The sequence below is a fragment of the Bombyx mori genome, chromosome 6 (genome assembly GCF_030269925.1).
Source record: "Bombyx mori chromosome 6, ASM3026992v2".
NCBI classification, from domain to species: Eukaryota; Metazoa; Arthropoda; class Insecta; order Lepidoptera; family Bombycidae; genus Bombyx; species Bombyx mori.
Window position 1 is genome coordinate 5,860,450 of NC_085112.1, and position 19,683 is coordinate 5,880,132.

Sequence of the window (19,683 nt, forward strand, 5' to 3'; positions counted from 1 at the left end):
AATTATACACTTGACAATTACATAAATCTGATAATACTGTATTTTCATAATGGTTAATTACGTTTAGAAGTGTCGGTGACTCGAACGGTAAGATTTTGCAGAGCTTCAAATCTCATAGACATACATCATTTTTTTTACGACATACACATACGTACATATTTTAGGACATACGCATGTAACACACATCACGAATCCTTTCATCGAAGGAATAATGTAAAAAAAATCTGAAATGTTTATAAATATGTGGAAGTAATTACTGGAGGTAGGTTTTTTATTTTCCTACCTAAGCTGAGAGCCTTGAGAGGCTATTTCAGTGTAACCTTAACTAGTAGGTGAACTCACGGAATTCAAACCTGACGATGTTGCTAACACGAACCCTAGCAAGAGCCGTGCTTCACAGAATCTACCACCGGATGGAAATATGGCGTACCACCAGCCCATCTAAATGAGACGGTCAAAGGTTTTAATGCTAATGAAAAAACTGTATAACTGAGATCGGACCTCAAGATACCTTACAGTATATCTGTGACCTTCAGTAACCAATCTAACTGACTGGTGCAGTAAAAATAAACCGAAAAAAGCATAGAGGCTTAAATATTAACTAGCTATGTACTACACATACATATGTATACTAATTTGAATTCCATAGAACGTTCAGCATTAGAAAAACTTGCTAGGAACTAGCTAGGTATAATTAAGTCCGGCGTTTCTTAGAATAAAATGATACCACAGTCAGAAAAGGAATAAAGCATCGTAAATCACATCAAACTCAAAACGAAAAATATTTATCTAAAGTTCAACCTCGTACTATGTAAGAAGGCAAATCAAGCTCACAATGTACGAACCCAGTTATCATGATCTCAGATACCTAGATAGATAACCGGTCTGTTCGTATTCGTATACTACAAGTCTATTAGAATTGACAAAATAACATATACCATGTATCTATATATATAAAAATAAATTGATGTTCGTTTGATTGTTCGTTTCGATTTGACTAATTTTGATCTTGAATTATTTGTGAAATTCCAGAGAAGATTTAAAGGGTAGATAAATATGAAAATGTCCGGAATTAAATAAAAATAACATTTTTGTTTTTCCTTTGATGTGTCCCCCATCGGACGGATTCCTTTTGTTTGTTTTAAGTTTATTTTATACAAAAGTTTAGGTCTTTTATTTATCGATTGGGGCACTACGAAGTCTGCCGGGTCAGCTAGTAATCTATAAAATTTTCTTCGACTGTATTCATTTCCAAAATTTAAAAACTAGCCTCCTTTAAGCCTTTGTCGTTAAAATAGTCATTGTTTTATAGCTCTAAATGCGTAGACGCACTCAGATTCCACCCGGTGTAAAATAGTTAACAAAACTCATAAACATTACAAAGTGAACTTTGTCATGACGTCGATGTATTAATTGATTAATCTACTTACTGCTAATACTTTAACTGTTTGAACCATGAACTACTATAGCTGCTTTTGACTCCATTCTTGCTAAAAACAATTATATGAAATAAAAAAGTAAAACTCGTTTATTAGATTAAATAATAGATTTTGTGTAATATATTTAAGTTAAAAATGTACATAATTGTGAGTAGATATAGCAAGCACGCCACAAATATACGTGTATCAAATTATGAATGTTTGTGATTCTATTTGCGCAATAACCAATACGTGTCAACATCTCTATCACAGAGTAAACTATTTAAAACGTAATAAACTTGTCCTACGGCATGAGATTTTTATTTTTAAATAAAAAAAATAAAAAAAATATATATATATATACATCTCGTTTTATTTGAAATGTGAAAATTCTTTTTTTTTTTTTGAGAAGGGTACAATTAGTATTTGTTTTTATGTCATGTCTAAAATTTATAAGCTCAATAAATCTTTAATACTAATACCAAACGAGTTGCATTTGATCGGCGCACTCACCTAATTGATTTCAATTGTGCATTCGATTTTTCCCGTCTATGATCCAGCCGTTAACTATCTATTAAATCTGAGATTTTTAATGAGCGTATCTCCGTAGACGCGTTCACACGAGACCGCTTTTTACACTCTTGTAAGCGATAGCGTAAGACGAAATACCTGGTTTGTATTTATTAATAATTGATGTTTTCTATTAAAATGAATATTTTAATCTTAATTTTTTTGTTTTACAGAAACAGATGTTATGTCAATAAGATTGGTTTGAATGAGATAAAAAAAATTTTCGTTGCGTTAAAAACGTGCTTATTAATCAACAATTTTACTAAATGAATTTTTTTTTATTGCCCTTGTAGGCAGACGAGCATACGGCCCACCTGATGGTGAGTGGTAACCGTCGCCCATGGACTTCAGCAACGCCAGGGGCAGAGCCAAGCCGCTGCCTACCGCTAAAAGAATTATAGAATTTGCTATATAAATAGAATATAATTAGATAGATTAAATAGATTATAATAGAATATAATTTCTATATAAATAGAATTTGCTAAGCATGAATTTTACTATAAATCAACTATTAATTTCTTTGTTTTAGTCTTAAATTTTTTTTTTAATTTGTCTTCTAATTTCGTTTTGTTATAATATATTAGGATCCGTAAATAATTTATGAACACAATACAAATTTCATATAAGAAACCGAACGACTACATATCTATATTTTAATCGTAACGTTTAGTAACTGTTCGCATTTTATATCTGCACCTTGCTCATATAAAAACTCGAAACAATTACTGACACTCGATAAAATGTAGTAAGCGCCGGCGGGACAATAATAAAATTTTGACATTGAGACATTAGTAACAAAGATTAATTCGGATTGTAGCGGGACTGATATCGATTAAAAGACGGCATGTGGAATTCCAGTTCTAGTTTCTTTGCGGCCATGCATTTTCATGGAACCGCCAGCTTTTTTCGGACACCTTACAATCGCATGTTTTGAATTCTAGAAAGCTATATCGAAGACTACATTTTTAACGACAGACCTTTTTACTTTGATACTGTTAACATAATATTGAATTTTGTTAAAAATATGGCTATGATGTAAATAAACAACCTGTGACTTTTTAAAATTCTGAATAACATTAGAATGTGTCACAAACCATCATCATCAGTACATTAAGCTATCAAGATTCATAATTATCTCTTAAATTGCTTTATATTATTTATTACTATAGAAATTAACTGTATTATTTATAAACATTTTTTTTATTGCTTAGATGAGTGGACGAGCTTACAGCCCACCTGGTGATGAGTGGTTACTGGAGCCCACAGACATCTACAACGTAAATGCGCCACACACCTTGAGATATAAGTTCTACCAGTAAAAAATAATAAACTAATAAATATTTAATAAAATATAGCTTATTTTTACTTGATTTGACGCTTTCGATAGTGCTTAAAGTTACTGACTAATATGAGATGACAAATGATGAAATTGATCGAATGCTTATCTTTACGAAATATTTTTATGAACATACATTTACAGGTTAGGTTACAGTTCACCTATTATTAAGTTGAAGCACAGACCGATAGTAGAGTGTTGTACTGGCAACATTAGGTATAACTTAATTATCATAATGTTCATCCGCATTTTGAGTAGAAACGAAAATATTGCTTGTATTAAAACACGAGATCGAATTCTTAATTCTGCGAAAAATTGCTACCTTATATTTGAGGCTAAAATGCAGGATTGCTTCACGATAGAAATTTAAGGATAAAAATGAAAATCTTTGAACATTGAGTACCAACTCAAAAATACTCTACAGTTACTGTTAAAGCCACAAATGGAATAAAGTAAGATCGTAAATAAGCCGAGGTTTTGCAGACTAACGAGACGAAGCAAGTTTCTAGCGGAGAATTCTTCGAGAGAAGTTTAGCAGGTGCGGTTAGTCTTGGCGCTGAGCGGTGCTAGTTTAAACAATTATTAGGTTACGGTCTTTAAGTATACGGCTTCGTAATCTGTTTCGGGTGGTTTGATACATAATTGAATGCCGACTTTATTTAGTCCCAAAATTTTATCCGTTTTCGAGTACATCGTAAGTTATTGACTAAATAATTTAAGATTTAGTTTTTCAATTTAATTTTATATCAAATCACAACTGTGGTCGTGTCTGTGAGAATAGTGTTTTATTCTTCAACAGATCGGAACTATTATTCAATAATTAAATATTTTTTTCCCTCCCTTTGCTGATAATCTTGAGAGGCTATTTCAGTTTCACTTTAACATGTAGGTGAGCTCACGGGGCTCAAACCGGAAGTGTTGCTAACACTAGGCCTAGCAAGAGCAGTGCTTCGCAGAATCTAACACCGGATCGGCAACGCGACCCACTGAGAAGATCCGGCGAGAAACTCAGTGGGAATAATTAAAGCTACCATTAACGCGACTAAGAAAACTATAAGTGCTTGGAATGTCGGAAATAACAAAATAATAATGAAAATGCGAGATCTAAGCTTAAAAGTGGTTTTAATTACGTCTACAATTCGCGAAAACCAAACTAAAAAGTAATAAAATTACAATCGAATATTGAATGTTCTCAACAGAAAATCGATATTGTATTTTGCATAACTGTCACAACTCATGACAGACTCAGATAAGGACCGACGTATCGATGTTACAGATTACGTTCATAAATAAATCAAGCCTACATGTATGACATATTGTAATATCATATTAAATTATGGAAATTAATATATCATTTTATTACGCGATGTCCGGAGAGTTTAATGTTGTTGATGATAAGATAATTTAGGTAGCCATTTTTTTTACTGATGCTGATGGCTCAATGAGCTAATGACATATACAGTGAGAAATTCACTCGCTTAGACGATGAAGAACACATAGTGATTTTTTATTTTTAACTAGCTTAGAATAGTGAACGAGCTCCTTACGACTTACAGACCCTACATGATGTGAATGCTATGACTCACCTTAAAACATGCATCGACATCTCAATTGTATTCTATAACGTCTATCTTGCTCTTCAAACTGAAACATATGACTGTTTGGCGATAGAAACAGGAAGAATCATCGAACCTAACGATGTGCTTTTACACTACGCCCTATCACCAACAAATGTCAGTTTGTGATCACAGCACAATAGAATATTACTATTATTAGAACGCTGCTGTCTATTCTCTGGCGAATTATTTAATTGCCTTATATGACACATACGGTAAGCGGTCGGGATAGGTCGGTAGGTAGATGAAACTCTAAGCGGGCGCTTCGTACTATCTATTGAAACATGAGTCAAAGCCCTGAGTGCATTAAAATCTTAGCAGAAATAGCCAGCCTAGGCTAGATTTCTATTTATAGACAATTTGATCTTATATTAATTGAGTAAAATACTAAGTTTATTTCCAAAGATATCAACAAGTAGTTTCAAATGCATTAAAAATTTTAGTAGAAGTAATCAGACTAGTTTAGATTTCTATTGATGACCAGTAGGTTTTATATTATTAAAGTTACATTTATATTGATAAAGCTACATACTGAGTTTATTTTTGATACAAATAAATATTTTTTCCGTACTGTATTTATCTTCCGAAAACTATCGCCGGATCAAATCTTGTATCAGACATGTGTACCGCAGTCCGAATTATTTCCACACCGAAGATAGAAAATCATCATGCTATCTTTGGGCTCTAACATTAAAACAAACTGTGACCTTTGTAGGCTAACATGATTATTATTATTAATAATAATAGTTCATGATGATTTCATAGTTCATCTGAGTACTTTAATGTATAGCTGTTATTGTCTTTCCATCGGCCGAGTATCTGTAAAGTGAGACTTCCTATTCGAAAAAAAAAGATGTGTGGTGTCGTGGGACACCGGATAGATACGAAGTTCCTTATTATAAAAATAGTAATTTTTTTTTTATTTTTTTTTATTGCTTAGATGGATGGACGAGCTCACAGCCCACCTGATGTTAAGTGGTTACTGGAGCCCATAGACATCTACAACGTAAATGCGCCACCCACCTCGAGATATAAGTTCTAAGGTCTCAGTATAGTTACGACGGCTACCCCACCCTTCGAACCGAAACGCATTACTGCTTCACGGCGGAAATAGGCGGGGTGGTATTCGAGTTATAAAGAAAATAAAACTGAGGGTTTTGCAACAGCCCACGGTCATTCGGTAACGTGCGAACTTATTGTGGTACACTTCATTCACGGTTATTTGCATAAGAGTTATTAGAGTTAGTGTATTGCGCAAACGAACGCTCTGAGATCGTGGTCAATGAATGTAATAAAATATGTTATTTTTTGTACGTTATTACAAAGTTAAGTCGTACACTGTGTGCATTACTAATAAAACTCTTACGTTACGGACGTTTTTCCCCGGTTAGGGTACCCCTCCGCATCGTCACATAAGGAACTTCGTTCCAAAAAAAATCACTTTTATCTTTAAATAAGTTCTGTAAACTAACAGAAAACGTATATTTATTTATCCACAATAACATATCGAATAAAACAACAATAAATATTCTCAGCGAAACTAAAGCAATAAATTAGAATTACAATAAAAATTCACACGCTAATAAATATAAATTACATAATAGTTATAAGCGATTGCTCAATTACAACGGTAAGTATACTAAAATGATTAAAACAAAAGTGTGGGTTAAGAATCCTTCATGATTGCTCACGTACATTATTTAGAGGTTACTAGGCTTGCCCAAGACCGGTTTGCCGCATGGAAACGTACCACGTGCGGCCTCCAGAATCTATATGTAAAGAAAAACGAAATGACTTAAAATTCTGTATCGATTTTATTACGAGCTTGAAGATATATTTTTTTAAATCGTAGATACCGATATATCTGTTTTAATCAACCAATTGGTTTGTAGTAAAAGAAAAAAACATAGGGATATTTATATATTAATACGTGAAGCAAAAACTTTGTACCCCTTTTTATGAAAATTTCGCGGATGGAGGAGTATGAAATTTCCCACACTTATAGAGAATATAGAGAAGGAGTACAGAATGTTATTTATTTTTTTAATTAAGCATAAAAAATACATTAAATCTATAAAAAACATTACACACACTACCATGCATTTGACACACACACGCATGCATACTATTTGTTTATTGTCAAACTTTTCTTATTGCTTATAGTCTGGTGAAATTGAGAATACAGTAGGTAATATTGTTTGTCTTTATTAATATTTGTCTAAAGTGTAGTCTTGGCGAAATCTGTGATTATAGAAGTATAATAATAATAGTCTTTGACAATAGAATCATAATAGAGTATAAACTTATAATTTCAATTAATTGTAGTCAAATTTCGACTACCAGAGGATCACTAGTTTTAAGAAAGATATTTGCGTAGTTACTGGTTATAGAACATTCATTCCAAACTATTTTTAGTTCAGAGCAGTCGCGCGTCGGATTTGAAATGTAAAGCAGTCATCACTACAATTGTTTGAGAACGAGTTACTGTCTTAAAATGAGCGGTGGCATTGACCTTGTCGATTCGTCCGATAGCCGATTAACATAAGGTGGGCCTTGACTGGACTGCCTATCTACAACACTTAAAAAGAGTCATATTCAATTGTTTAGACTGGATTGTTCATTCTCAAGAAATTTCCTTACCATCAATCAGCCCTGTAGTTCAATTGTAGCAAATTGAGCTGTCATTATTTTTGTTTACGTAACATAATTAAAAAAATCCAAATAACAAATTTGTACGTAACCATGGTTACTTTATTTGTAACCAAAGTCAGCTGTATATACTAGTCATCACATGCCAATATCCGTATAAATAAAAATGTGCCCACAATTTATATGAACGCTAAGGCGCGACTACGTACGCTCCTCGGTCGTATTGTCAAGACATTATTGGTATGGTAAATACGGTAATGGATTTTATGGCTTTTTAAACTGTGCCATTGTATCTGATCGGTTTATATGAAAATTTATCACGTCTCGGGTATAATGTTTATGTTCGTGTAATCGATGTGGTTGGTTACATTCGATTAATTCTGATTAAGTCGAGTAGATGAAGTTGAACAACTTTTTTTTTTCTACTGTTTTTTTTTTATTTAAAAGTTACGAACTTTTTTTCGTTGGTTTCGAGTTTTTGGAAATATAAACATATTATTTCGCTTGCGGCAAAATATGTTGTAGATTTTGTAAAACATCGATTGGCCTGAATTCCAAATTTGTTCTAAATATTTTATATCTGAACGACGATGAGAACTTAAAATCAACGAGGCTTAGTAGCCATAGTTATTTGTTAGACGCATTTCATCAATAAAATTATGCTTAAGTACTTAATCATTCAAAGTAACTTTTTTACTGGTAGTAGGACCTCATGTCAGTCCGCACGGGTAGGTAACACCACCATGCCTATTTCTGCCGTGAAGCAGTAATGCGTTTCGGTTTGAAGGGCGGGGCAGCCGTTCTTACTATACTGAGACCTTAGAACTTATATCTCAAGGTGGGTGGCGCATTTACGTTGTAGATGTCATGGGCTCCAGTAACCACTTAAGACCAGGTGGGCTGTGAGCTCGTCCAACCATCTAAGTAATAAAAAAAAATCCTAACACGAGTTTCACAAATAAGGGTCATTACTGAGAAATGATGTAGTGTAATAATAAAAATGAAATCCGTAAAGTTTTAATTCTCGTAAATATGTAGTATGTGTGTGAGAGTATGCCTATCGAAGCAAGAAATAAATAAAAAGTAAAAGTGACAGATAATGTACATATTTGCTCGAAATAAAATGAATAGTCACGAAAATAAATAATGTAATTATAACAATATTCCGGTCAAGCCGCGGTTAAATGAAGCGGGCGGCGCGAGAGTATATTTTGATCAAACTCAGCGGCAGAAGTCTCAAAAACAAGCCGAGGGGAGGCACGCACACCCCGACACGAACTTAACTCATTATTCAAGCGAATGCGACTCTTGAGTAATTTTGAAATATTACAATTTTCGAGTTACGCTCCACCGCACCAGCCTTCGACGGTCCCACGAATAACTTTGTTCCCGTACGTATAAGAAAGAACTGCTATCGATCTTGTTTGATTACGATGTATTGCCTGAATATGCAGTGTTTTTTAAACATAAAAAAACTACATATTCGGTGAAGCTATATTAAATTTGTTGATTATTTTTTAAATTGAATCTCTGTCTGACCGAATACTACATTTGTAAAACTAATAAATTTATAATTTTAAAGTACTTATAATAGACAAAAAAATATTTGCATCGGAGACAATTGAGCGTATAACGCTGGAAATATGTGGGCAAGCTCATGGGGCTCAGCCTGGGAGACTGCTAACGACTGTCCTAGCCAGAACAGTACTTCGCTGAATCTACCACCGGATCGGAATCGCGACTCACTGAGACGATCCAGTGAGAAACTCAGTGGATTTCGTCTGTGGGTTAAGTTATATGACAAACCTTTCGTCACATTTGACGGGTTCGTCCGGTGCCTGGAATGTCCAAAATCGCTGAGCGTGGATCAGGAGGAAAGCTCTTTTGAATCTATTGATGTAATACCATTCCAGAAGGACCACGGTATATCAGAAATTTACTGGTGGTAGGCTGTATCGTAGTTCTAATTGGGTAAGTCCCAGCATTCTTTCCGTTCCTACCGCGAAGAAGGTTTTGGGTTTCGATTTGAAGCGAAATGTCGATGTGAATACCCGACTATACGACTATACTACGAAATAATATACCTCCGCGAATTTACGAGCAGTCCTTGATTTCCTGTGATTATCAAAACACTCACATGCAAATCTATAGCTTAGATAAGTATTAATTTTAATAAAATTACTTAGACCTGTTCTATTGAAAGTATATTTGAATAAATCAAAGTGTAAATCACTTTTGAACAAACATGGAAAATACTACACGTGTATGTTTTATTACACTAATTAATTATAAGAATCCATTACCGAGAGCGGAAGCCTCTATTTCGCAATAATAGAAATGAAAGCAAATAAACATAATACACTATTCTTATTAATTTAAATGCTAATTTCGTCGGTGTTGGTTTTATATTAAGACTTCACATTAAAACAGAATAAATGACCATCACTTAAGCTTGTTAATTTTACATTTTGAAGTTCAAATCTCGAATAATAAAATAAAACAAAAGAAGTAGAGTCAAAACAGTAGCGATTCTTTTAGTTTAGAACAATATTTTAAAATAATAAACATCTAAACAACATGTGCAACAACATTTTAAGTTACAAAATGCAATTCTAAATTCAAACAATACATTTCAAATTTTAGAAAATTAGAAAGAAAAAAAACGTACTCTATTGTAAATTCTGAACAGTTAAAGATGCAAATTTCAATACCGTTATGTTTACGAAATACTTCGAGAACCGTTATTTTATAAAAAAAAATAGTCTCCTTTATGATATGCAAAATGGACGAAAAAATGTTGCACAATTTGCGTTAAGTTTCCAGACAAAAGCCGGCGACAATTCACCTGCCAAATGAGCAGGTAACCGATTATTATGCTAATTCTTACAACAATGAACTTACTTTGTACCGATGTTTAGAAAATTGTGGTCAAAAGCTTCTAATGCGTGTAACACCTTGAGGTAATTTATAGTGGTATTTTGTTAGTTTCATAACAAAAGTTCGGTTCCGTGTTCTTTATCAACTACATATTATCTTTAAGGTGGGAAATTTATAACTTGGTAGTATAAAAAAAAATACAGGTAAGCGTTTAAAAAAACGACACTGCCTATATGTTTTATTGTGAATAGAATAATGATTATGGTTGTTATTGTTAAAATGAAATACGAAAATTAATTTAAATATTTGTTACGAATAAAGCAAGCTTATTTTGTGTTTAGTTGTAAAGTTGTAGTGTAACAATATTTTATTATATCTTTGTTCAAATAATTTTATATTATTATATTAGAAGCATTTTTATTTTAATTGACTTGGTGGTGCAGTAAGTTCGACTCAGACTGTTGCGCTGAGGGTCGTAAGTTCAATTCCACTATCGGGCAAACATTCGTGTGATGCTCAGGTTTGTTTGGTCTTTGTCAGGGCGTTTGTTATCTACATATGTATATATTTTCAAACGTAGTATATTTGTCAATCTCAAATTGGGGCCGGATGAGCGTGCGTGATTTGTTTCCAAATATTAAGCTATTTAGATTGTGATTTAATATAAAGTAAGTGATGTACTCAAACTATATAAATATGTAATCTTTAATATTAGAAATAAGCGAAAATCGAGAGTATTACTCAGTATTAAATTAAAACTGAACCCTAATACATATCAAAATAATTTGCAGCTTAAAAATAATATATACGATCTCATTAACGTATTCTACGACATTAAATATATATAATTATTCAATTAGCAACTATTCGTAAGCGAAACAACTTATTGAACAGATGCGGTGAGTTTTATGACGGCTAATAGAGTTTATGGCTTTTTTATTGACATTATTGTCGTTGTGAACGCACCGCTTACAACGGACTCATTCTTTATCGAACTGCCGAGGTCGAAACATCACTGTAAATCATAGAAAATATGGATAAGTAAACGTTACTGACTGCACAATTCGGACCTCTACTTAATTTCAAATTTATGGTCATCGAATCATTAATTCAGCTCTCTCGGTCATCCTATACAATGTTGGGCACGCGATTATTATACGATTGCAAGCCGATGGAAATATGAATGATTGTGATTAAAGTTTTTATAAAGATATAAACACGTTCGTGTGTTTTTCAATAATTTATGCAGTACGCGATGCGTAATTAATCAGTATCGGGCCTTTATCTCGAAGCGTCAGGTAGCTTGAATTGAAATTGATAAAAATTTTGAAGTTGCTACTTCTTACGCGGCATCTCGATGCGTTCCCGCATTCATTTACGTACCTAATCTTGATTTAATGAGACCGAATTTACTTGATAGCGTTGATTGAAATCTTGTAGTATTCGCAGATGCTCATTTTCATACATATTTAAAATGAAACTTTTATTAACGGCCGTCTGGTGTAATGGTAAGTGACATGGTCACTACACAAGGGGGTCGCGGGTTCGAATCCCGCCAAGGGAAGATATTTGTATGATAAAATATAAATGTCTTTTCCAGGGTTATGGATGTCTATTAAATATATGTATGTGTATAATAAAAATCTTACATTTATATCCGTTATCTGGTACCTGTAACACAAGTTCTTTACGAACTTATCACGAGACCAGTTAACGTGGCGTGATAGTAAATATTTATTTATATTTATTATTTATTGATTTATTAAAAATGCTAGTGTTTAAAATTTTATTGTGGTGTTGTAAGTAGAACCGACTACCTATTGGTTGTTTAGAATATGTATATTTCTTGTAATGACGTCGTTGCAAGCAAGAATACAAACGACACAAGCTCGAACACTCCAGATATTTATTGCCTATTCGATAATTATGCGGATTCAAAGGCTGAAGTGCGGTGGTTTACGTTCATGTTTAACGGTTCTTCAACGCGACCGACGACAAACAAATATGTGTTTTGCGTTCATGGTTTTAAAGGCTTTTACGCAAAGTCGTGGATTGCGAATGAAACAATCGCTTGTTTGGTTATTCCAATGCAGCCGTAGGCACATTTGAAGTGACTGCAATTTGTCTCCAGCGACGTACTTCGAGTAGATATGATCGTGTGTAGCGATGCTTGCATAAATTTCTCACTAACAGATGACGCTTTTTATTCGAGTCGCGCGGGAGGTAAACAATTCACCTGGTACGCCGTAATGTTTGACGCTTCATACCTATTTTTTTGCTGAAATTAAAAGCTCGATATTATCTGGTCGTAATACAATACACACGAATGACTGCTTATTATTAAGCTACTTGGTAAATTTTGGGTATATCTTCAATTCTAGGAAACTAAAAAATCCATTCTTTTCAATCCAGTAACTGAACTTTTCTTTAATCTAAGCCTTTGAGCGTTAGAAGGCAAAAATGTATACGAAGACCAGAAATATCGAAAGGTATAACGTAACTAAATCTAACTAAAAATTAAATTAACCTTATGTAACCTAAATAAAAATTAAATCTACTTTTCGAGATGCTCAGCCGTTCTATGGGAGTAATTTTGATGTCTTTTATATTAAATTTCACACCTGTTCTGAATCTACTAATGATTTTAATATTTAGGCTATGTGAAAAGTCACCAAGAACTCTGTCTCCTCAATATAACGGGTGCTTATAGAAAGTTTGAAAGAAAATATATTTATTTATTGCGCACATCGTTTATCCGACGGAATTGAAACTTTTCAAAGTTGCCACCATCAAACCTATACCGGTGGTCTAAACGAATGCACGTATTTTATTTATTTAGAAAGATCACAGTGAAATATGGCCGGGTTTCGCTGATCTGTTAAAAATATTTCGATATTAATACGTAAGTAATTTTAAACTACTTTTATTTTAAGTTAATTTTCTTTAAACGGTATAAAAATGCGACTTCACCGAAGTAAGTACGCAATAAATATACATGAACTTTAATCAAATTCGACAAAGGCAGATGCAAGTCGCGCCGTCTTTTAAGGAAACAGCGAGTACGCGCCGACTTGTGTCGCCTCATGCGCACTCGCACAAAAACACTAGAATTACTCATTTACTTATTAACATGATAATTTATTGCCGTTCAAGACAATTGCATTCTTCGTATAGCCGTATAAACAAAGAAAGGCCTTTCTAACACTTGCGTTTAGGGTAAAAAGTTTTATATCGCGTCCGTCTGTGTGCATTCAATTTGTATGGGTCAGTCGGATGCGCAACGAAGCGACCGTTGGTTTTACTGCTTTCATTTGTGTATTTAGTGAGAATATGAGTAGAAATTTAGAAAGAAACTTGAGTGGAATGAATTCTTCAACATCATCTGTACGACAATTAATGTTGTAGTTACATCACATCTTATCTTAGGGTATTTTTTTTGCTTTTAGTATTATAATAGTTATAATTATAAGTAAACTAATTTTTTCGTTACTTCCTAAAGTAAATCAACAATCATCCGAAGTTGCATATGCAGTGATTATTTTGTGTTTTTTTTTTATTTGAAAGTGACCAAAAAAACAAACTTGAAAACCCACTAAAAACGGACAAGGCTATGTAAAAATTGTAATACTAAATGCAACAAACAACATCGGTGAATAATAAACAGAGATTGAGATCTTACGGTGATGTGAAATGAGACAAATATGGAGCGGCGCATGAGTTGAATCACAAACAGACGCTTGCGCACAAAACACTCCTTGAACTAGTTTACGTTATTCTGGAGGCGATAGAAAATTTCTTGCATAACGGCTAAAAATATTCAAAGGATCGAATGGTGTATATGTTTAAGGATTTTTGCGATTTTTGGCTTTACAGTTTTTTATTTCGATCTGTCTGTAAATAAAACTAGACGATGACCGATTTTTTTTTTTGATAACGCCATCTTCTCGTGTCTTTAAAGCGGTTAGTTGCCCTCAATTAATAAAAATAGTATTCTTATTCGCCAATAGATGTCGGAAAGAGTTGATTATTGAAAACATGAATAAAACAACGTTTTATGAAAATAAATCGTAGCTAGATCGATCTATCGCCCCCGAAATCCCCTGTATACTAAATTTTATGAAAATCGTTGGAGCCGTTTCCGAGATTCAGATTATATATATACAAGAATTGCTCGTTTAAAGGTATAACATTTATGCTTTATATCTGTCCTCTCCTTGTATTTATTGTTCCCTACTTAATCGATTGTAGCCTAAATGTGTGGTTTGGAAGATGAACTAGCGGGGCTCAACCTGGGAAGACTTGGCTAAACTAGTCCTAGCGAGAACAGTGCTTTGGTTGAATCTAGCACGGAGGTCGGAGTAGTACTCCTTATCCTAGATCGAGTCTCCAATACTGGAAGTCGTTGTGAAAAAGGCTTCAATTTCTTCCGAATGATATTCCTCCACCGGTTCCGACTCTGTAGCACATGTTATCTTTGTGATTTTAATTTCTTCTTCTCAATCGTGTCACTCTAGACAGAGTGATCGTGATCGTCATGTAGTGTTGGAAGGGGCAGGCTTGATACGTCTCACCATGTCCCACCATCTCTCCGTGCTCGAGGCCATTCTACTGTACTCATTTAGGGGACCTCCCACTGCAGTTTTAGTTTGGTCGGTCCACCGTATTGGTCACCTCCCGCGCGGTCTTGTACCACCAACTCTTCCCTGTACAACGAGGCGTTCTATGGACTGGCCATCTCGTCGCGAAACATGTCCGAAGAAATCCACCATACAAGACTGTACTATAGCAAATAGACGCTGCTTGATGCCGAGTTCCTGAAGTATCGAGACATTTGTACGAAAGTCGGTCCACGAAACTCCAAGCATTCTTCTCCAACACCACATTTCCAGAGCGTCTATTTTCTTCTTTTTCACATCTCGCACGGTCTACGTCTCAGCAGCGTATAGAAATATTGAGAATATTAGTGTTGAGGGTTAGTAGTTAGGTAATGTTGACTTTAATATTGAGGGCAATAATCTTGCACTATACTTTGCGATGACAATCAATTTCTAGGAGGCTGTCACCGGGTTTACATGCTGTATTCGATGAAATCAAATACCCTCCGTAGATGGGTGTTCTTTAAAAACCTACAAATTACCCAACAATATGTGCAGTCTTTGAAGCACGAATCTAACGCTACAATCTAAAGGCGTCTAAGCGATTACGATTCCTGGTTCTCAGAGTCCACGTGTTTGTCCTATACAAGAAGATGGAAAAGACCATAGTTTTTTCTTTTTGTTTAATTGCTTATATTCTCATTGTTTCATATGCTCTTGAGCTGAGACATCGTAATTTTGGACACTCGGATTTATCGGTAAGCTTCTTCAATCATGGGAATCGCCTAACCTAAGCCATTCATCCAATTGTCATGAAACTTGGTTGTTGCGGGCGGGCACTCGGGAGTTTGGATCCGCGATGGTATCTTCAACAAACGATAAGTATTTGTCATCCAATTAGGGATAATTACGTCACCGCGTTGTATTCGATATATTACTGGTGGTAGGACCTCTTGTAAGTCCGCACGGGTAGGTACCACCACCCCGCTTATGTCTGCCGTGAAGCAGTAATGCGTTTCGGTTTGAAGGGTGGGGCAGCCGTTGTAACTATACTGAGACCTTAGAACTTATATCTCAAGGTTGGTGGCGTTACGTTGTAGAAGTCTATGGGCTTCAGTAACCACTTAACATCAGGTGGGATGTGACCTCGTCTGCTCGTCTAAACAATAAATAAAAAAATAAAAAATGGATTGGAATATAATTTGTCTAGAAGAAGTGAAACTTAGGAGAGTTGTTCTTTGGCACTACAAGGTTTTTTGTGTCATCAACATAAGGCGATACGTGGTTCTCGAATAGTTTTAATAAACGAACATATTAATAAATGTTTTGGTAAAAGACGGACGAGATTTAACTAAATCAACTTTTATTATCTCCACTGCCGTAATAGGTGAAATAATGTATAGGCATTCGAAATTTATAATAATTATGTAGTTGGATTTTGTAATTTTTTGTTGACATTTTACTCACATACGTAATAAAATAAAATCACGTATGCTATTACAAAATAAGCTAATATTTTAGAAAAAATGCCGCTAAAAGCCTTTTTTAATTGCCACCATACATTATGTTAAGTAATGTGTCTATATTTGCCTGATTAAATTAAAATTGATGACATGATTACGTTACATATAAGGATGGATTTGATTTATGTGACATGATATTTAAGAAGCTAAGTTTCATAAACAGGCACCCATAATGAAATGGCGTGACCGCTATTAAAATTTATTTTTGTTGTATATTATAATTTACATTATAAATACCGACATATTATATAGTAATTTTAAAATGTAAAACATATATGTACACGTAATTAAAAGCAAATAAAAGGATTTTTTATTTATTTATTGTGTAGATGGGTTGACGAGCTCACAGCTCACCTGGTGTTAAGTGGTTACTGGAGCCCATAGACATCCACAACGTAAATGCGCCACCCACCTTGAGATATAAGTTCTAAGGTCTCAAGTATAGTTACAACGGCTGCCCCACCCTTCAAACCGAAACGCATTACTACTTCACGGCAGAAATGGGCAGGGTGGTGGTACCCACCCGCGCGGACTCACAAGAGGTCCTACCACCAGTAAAGCACCTACACCTACCTAGGCTTGCACCTACTCGTGCAAACCCTCAAGACCCTACTGCTAGTAACCTTGAGGGCATATTCTGGCTTTGCCTTGATTAGTGAATAAGCCCAGGGAGCTCACAGCCCGAAACCGTTCGCTTACATCTGCCCTAGCTAGAGTAGTGCTTTCCTGAATCTACCGCTGTATCGAAATCGCGATCCCCTGAGAAGATCCGGAAATTCTGTGTCGGTGGGTTAGGTTGTACGTGGAACTCTTCATCACATTGTACTAGTTCTAACACTCTATTAGAAGTACAAGAGGCCATTCCACTAGTTAAGTGTATATAATTATATATGAGAGAACTGAATTTATAACAGTAATGAATTATTAAATGTTCTATTTTACAAAAATGTATAAAATTATCAAAAATACACTTGAACTTTAATTTCGATATTCATTCTTAGTATTTTTTTTTGTTTTATTTTACCAACTTATGACTTTATCAATATTGAAATAGTCAATTCTTTTAATTAATTATGTTGTTATGATACATAAATCACCGATATCGCTTAAAGTTCTATTTTCGTCTCATCTGTTTCTACATTATTGAGAATTTGTGAGTTAGGGTGCGTATACACCTAACGCATTAGGCAGTTATGATAATATGATGATCAGAGCGAACATAACGTTTGTATATATGGCATTATTAAAGAGAATTACGTTCAAAATGTTACGATGGTGTTATATCAAAATATTCTATCTGTCTCTTTTATTTCAAATTAAACTAACACTGAAACATTATATTACCTATGATATCATCAGTCTCTTCATTTTGAATATATTTTAGACATGAAATACCAAATTTCGGTAGTAAAACAAACCTTTCTAATTCATAGATTTTCTGTGTCAATTTTCTTCGTGATGATCCAATTAAAAAAGTTAAATTTTATATGTTATATTACTATTATTAAATTTTATAAATTTATCAAGTCAAAGCAGTTGTTAACTTTTTTAATTGGACTTTTTTAAGGACCTACCTATAGCTGTGTTTGATAGGATTTGCCAAATATCGATGAATGCACAAAATTTAACTAGTCTTGGGATGTGATGTGACTCTACCTGATCGCTGTTCCATTTCTTTCTGTTTCTGCCGCGAAACCATTGAATGGCATCGTAGCTGTTATTCCAACGCTAATAGCGTATAACTCAGGTATTGTTTTCAGTGTTATTGTTGTATAGCCATTCAGTTTTATATCTTTATCAACGTAAGCTCATCTTAGGTACATATTAACACGTTTTACAATTTTATCTAGGTTTGTGGGAAAAATGTAGAGTGTCTTTTAAATTGTTTTTATATTTTTTGGCAGTTCTTTTAATTTTCTTTGACATTTACGCTTACAGTAAGGTTATACCACAAATATTTAATACTTCTGCTCTAAACGACTGGAAGCTATTGGCCAAGTGACGTAAATTTTTATCAATGTGTAGTAGCTAAATTTTATATTACAAAAGCGGCAATCGAACGTAAAAAAATATGTGTAATTAATACCTTATTATATATATTCTGATACGTTGTATGTTGTATGGAAAATATCAATCAGCGCGAACCAAAACAAACAGGCGTCTCGCGCTATTTAACATATTGTTATCCGCCTTTTCCCTCATAATCGCTTCATAACGCCAATATAAACTGTATAAAACCTTTAAAAAAGTTTGTAGTACAGGGAAAAGTGTTGTTGGACCCTCGGCTCCCGATGCGAGCAAAGTTGGGAGCCATAAATCGGCAATAAACTCACCTTAAGCCGGGCGGCCGCGGCTCGCCGACGGCGAACGGCCACGCGCCATCCCGCTCGCTACAAACTTCTTCACAAAACTCACAGTTCTAACGAAAAAAGAGTTTGTGGAGTTTCACTCGGCGTCACGTGTCAACGTTTTAGATGTGGCATGAGCGAAATACGTAATGTGCTGAGCGCACGTGGCCCAGTAGATGTCAGTCAGGTGCGGTGCTGAGCACGTCGTGTTGTTTATGGCGCGCTAAGTTACGCAACGCGTAGTCGCCGAGCCGCGCGTCACTTGAATGTGCCGACCGATGGTTTACGAGCGACGGCGCACCCCCCGCCAGGCGACGCCACACGCCGCGGCGCCGCACTAAATCTGCGACCAACAGAAAAGGACACCACCACCCTCCGTTAATCCGGCACACTTGATGTCCGAGAGACAACGTTAATCGCACCGATTAATTGAACCGTTCGAACTCGCGATGGAATCGTATCGGCAGCGGTCGCCTGTGGCACGGCCGAGCCGACCAAGTGCGGCCTCGTAAAGTTTCTTCGTGTATCGTTCGATGCACCAGACGTCGATGTTTGTACGCTCGATACGAATGTTGCTCTACTTAATATAACTAACAGCGGCCCTAGACACGAACGGATTAACTAGTGGCAATCATGTGTATTATTCTTTCAAATACCATTCGCACGATATGTTTCGTAATAAAGGACAATACAAATTTCCAATAACACACGTTTTCTTAAAGGGACTTGTAACAGAATCTGTCCAAAATAT

The 19,683-nt window shown here is 34.9% G+C and overlaps 1 protein-coding gene across 1 annotated transcript in view; it reads right to left on the bottom strand.

The window, feature by feature from the left end:
• LOC692747 (antennapedia homologue protein) overlaps positions 1–19,448 on the bottom strand; it is a 219,186-nt gene extending 199,738 nt beyond the window's left edge. The window contains exon 1 of the mRNA XM_012694112.4: positions 18,918–19,448. The gene's annotated coding sequence lies outside the window, so the exon portion shown is untranslated. The remainder of the gene's footprint in view (positions 1–18,917) is intronic.
• Positions 19,449–19,683: the final 235 nt, after the last annotated feature.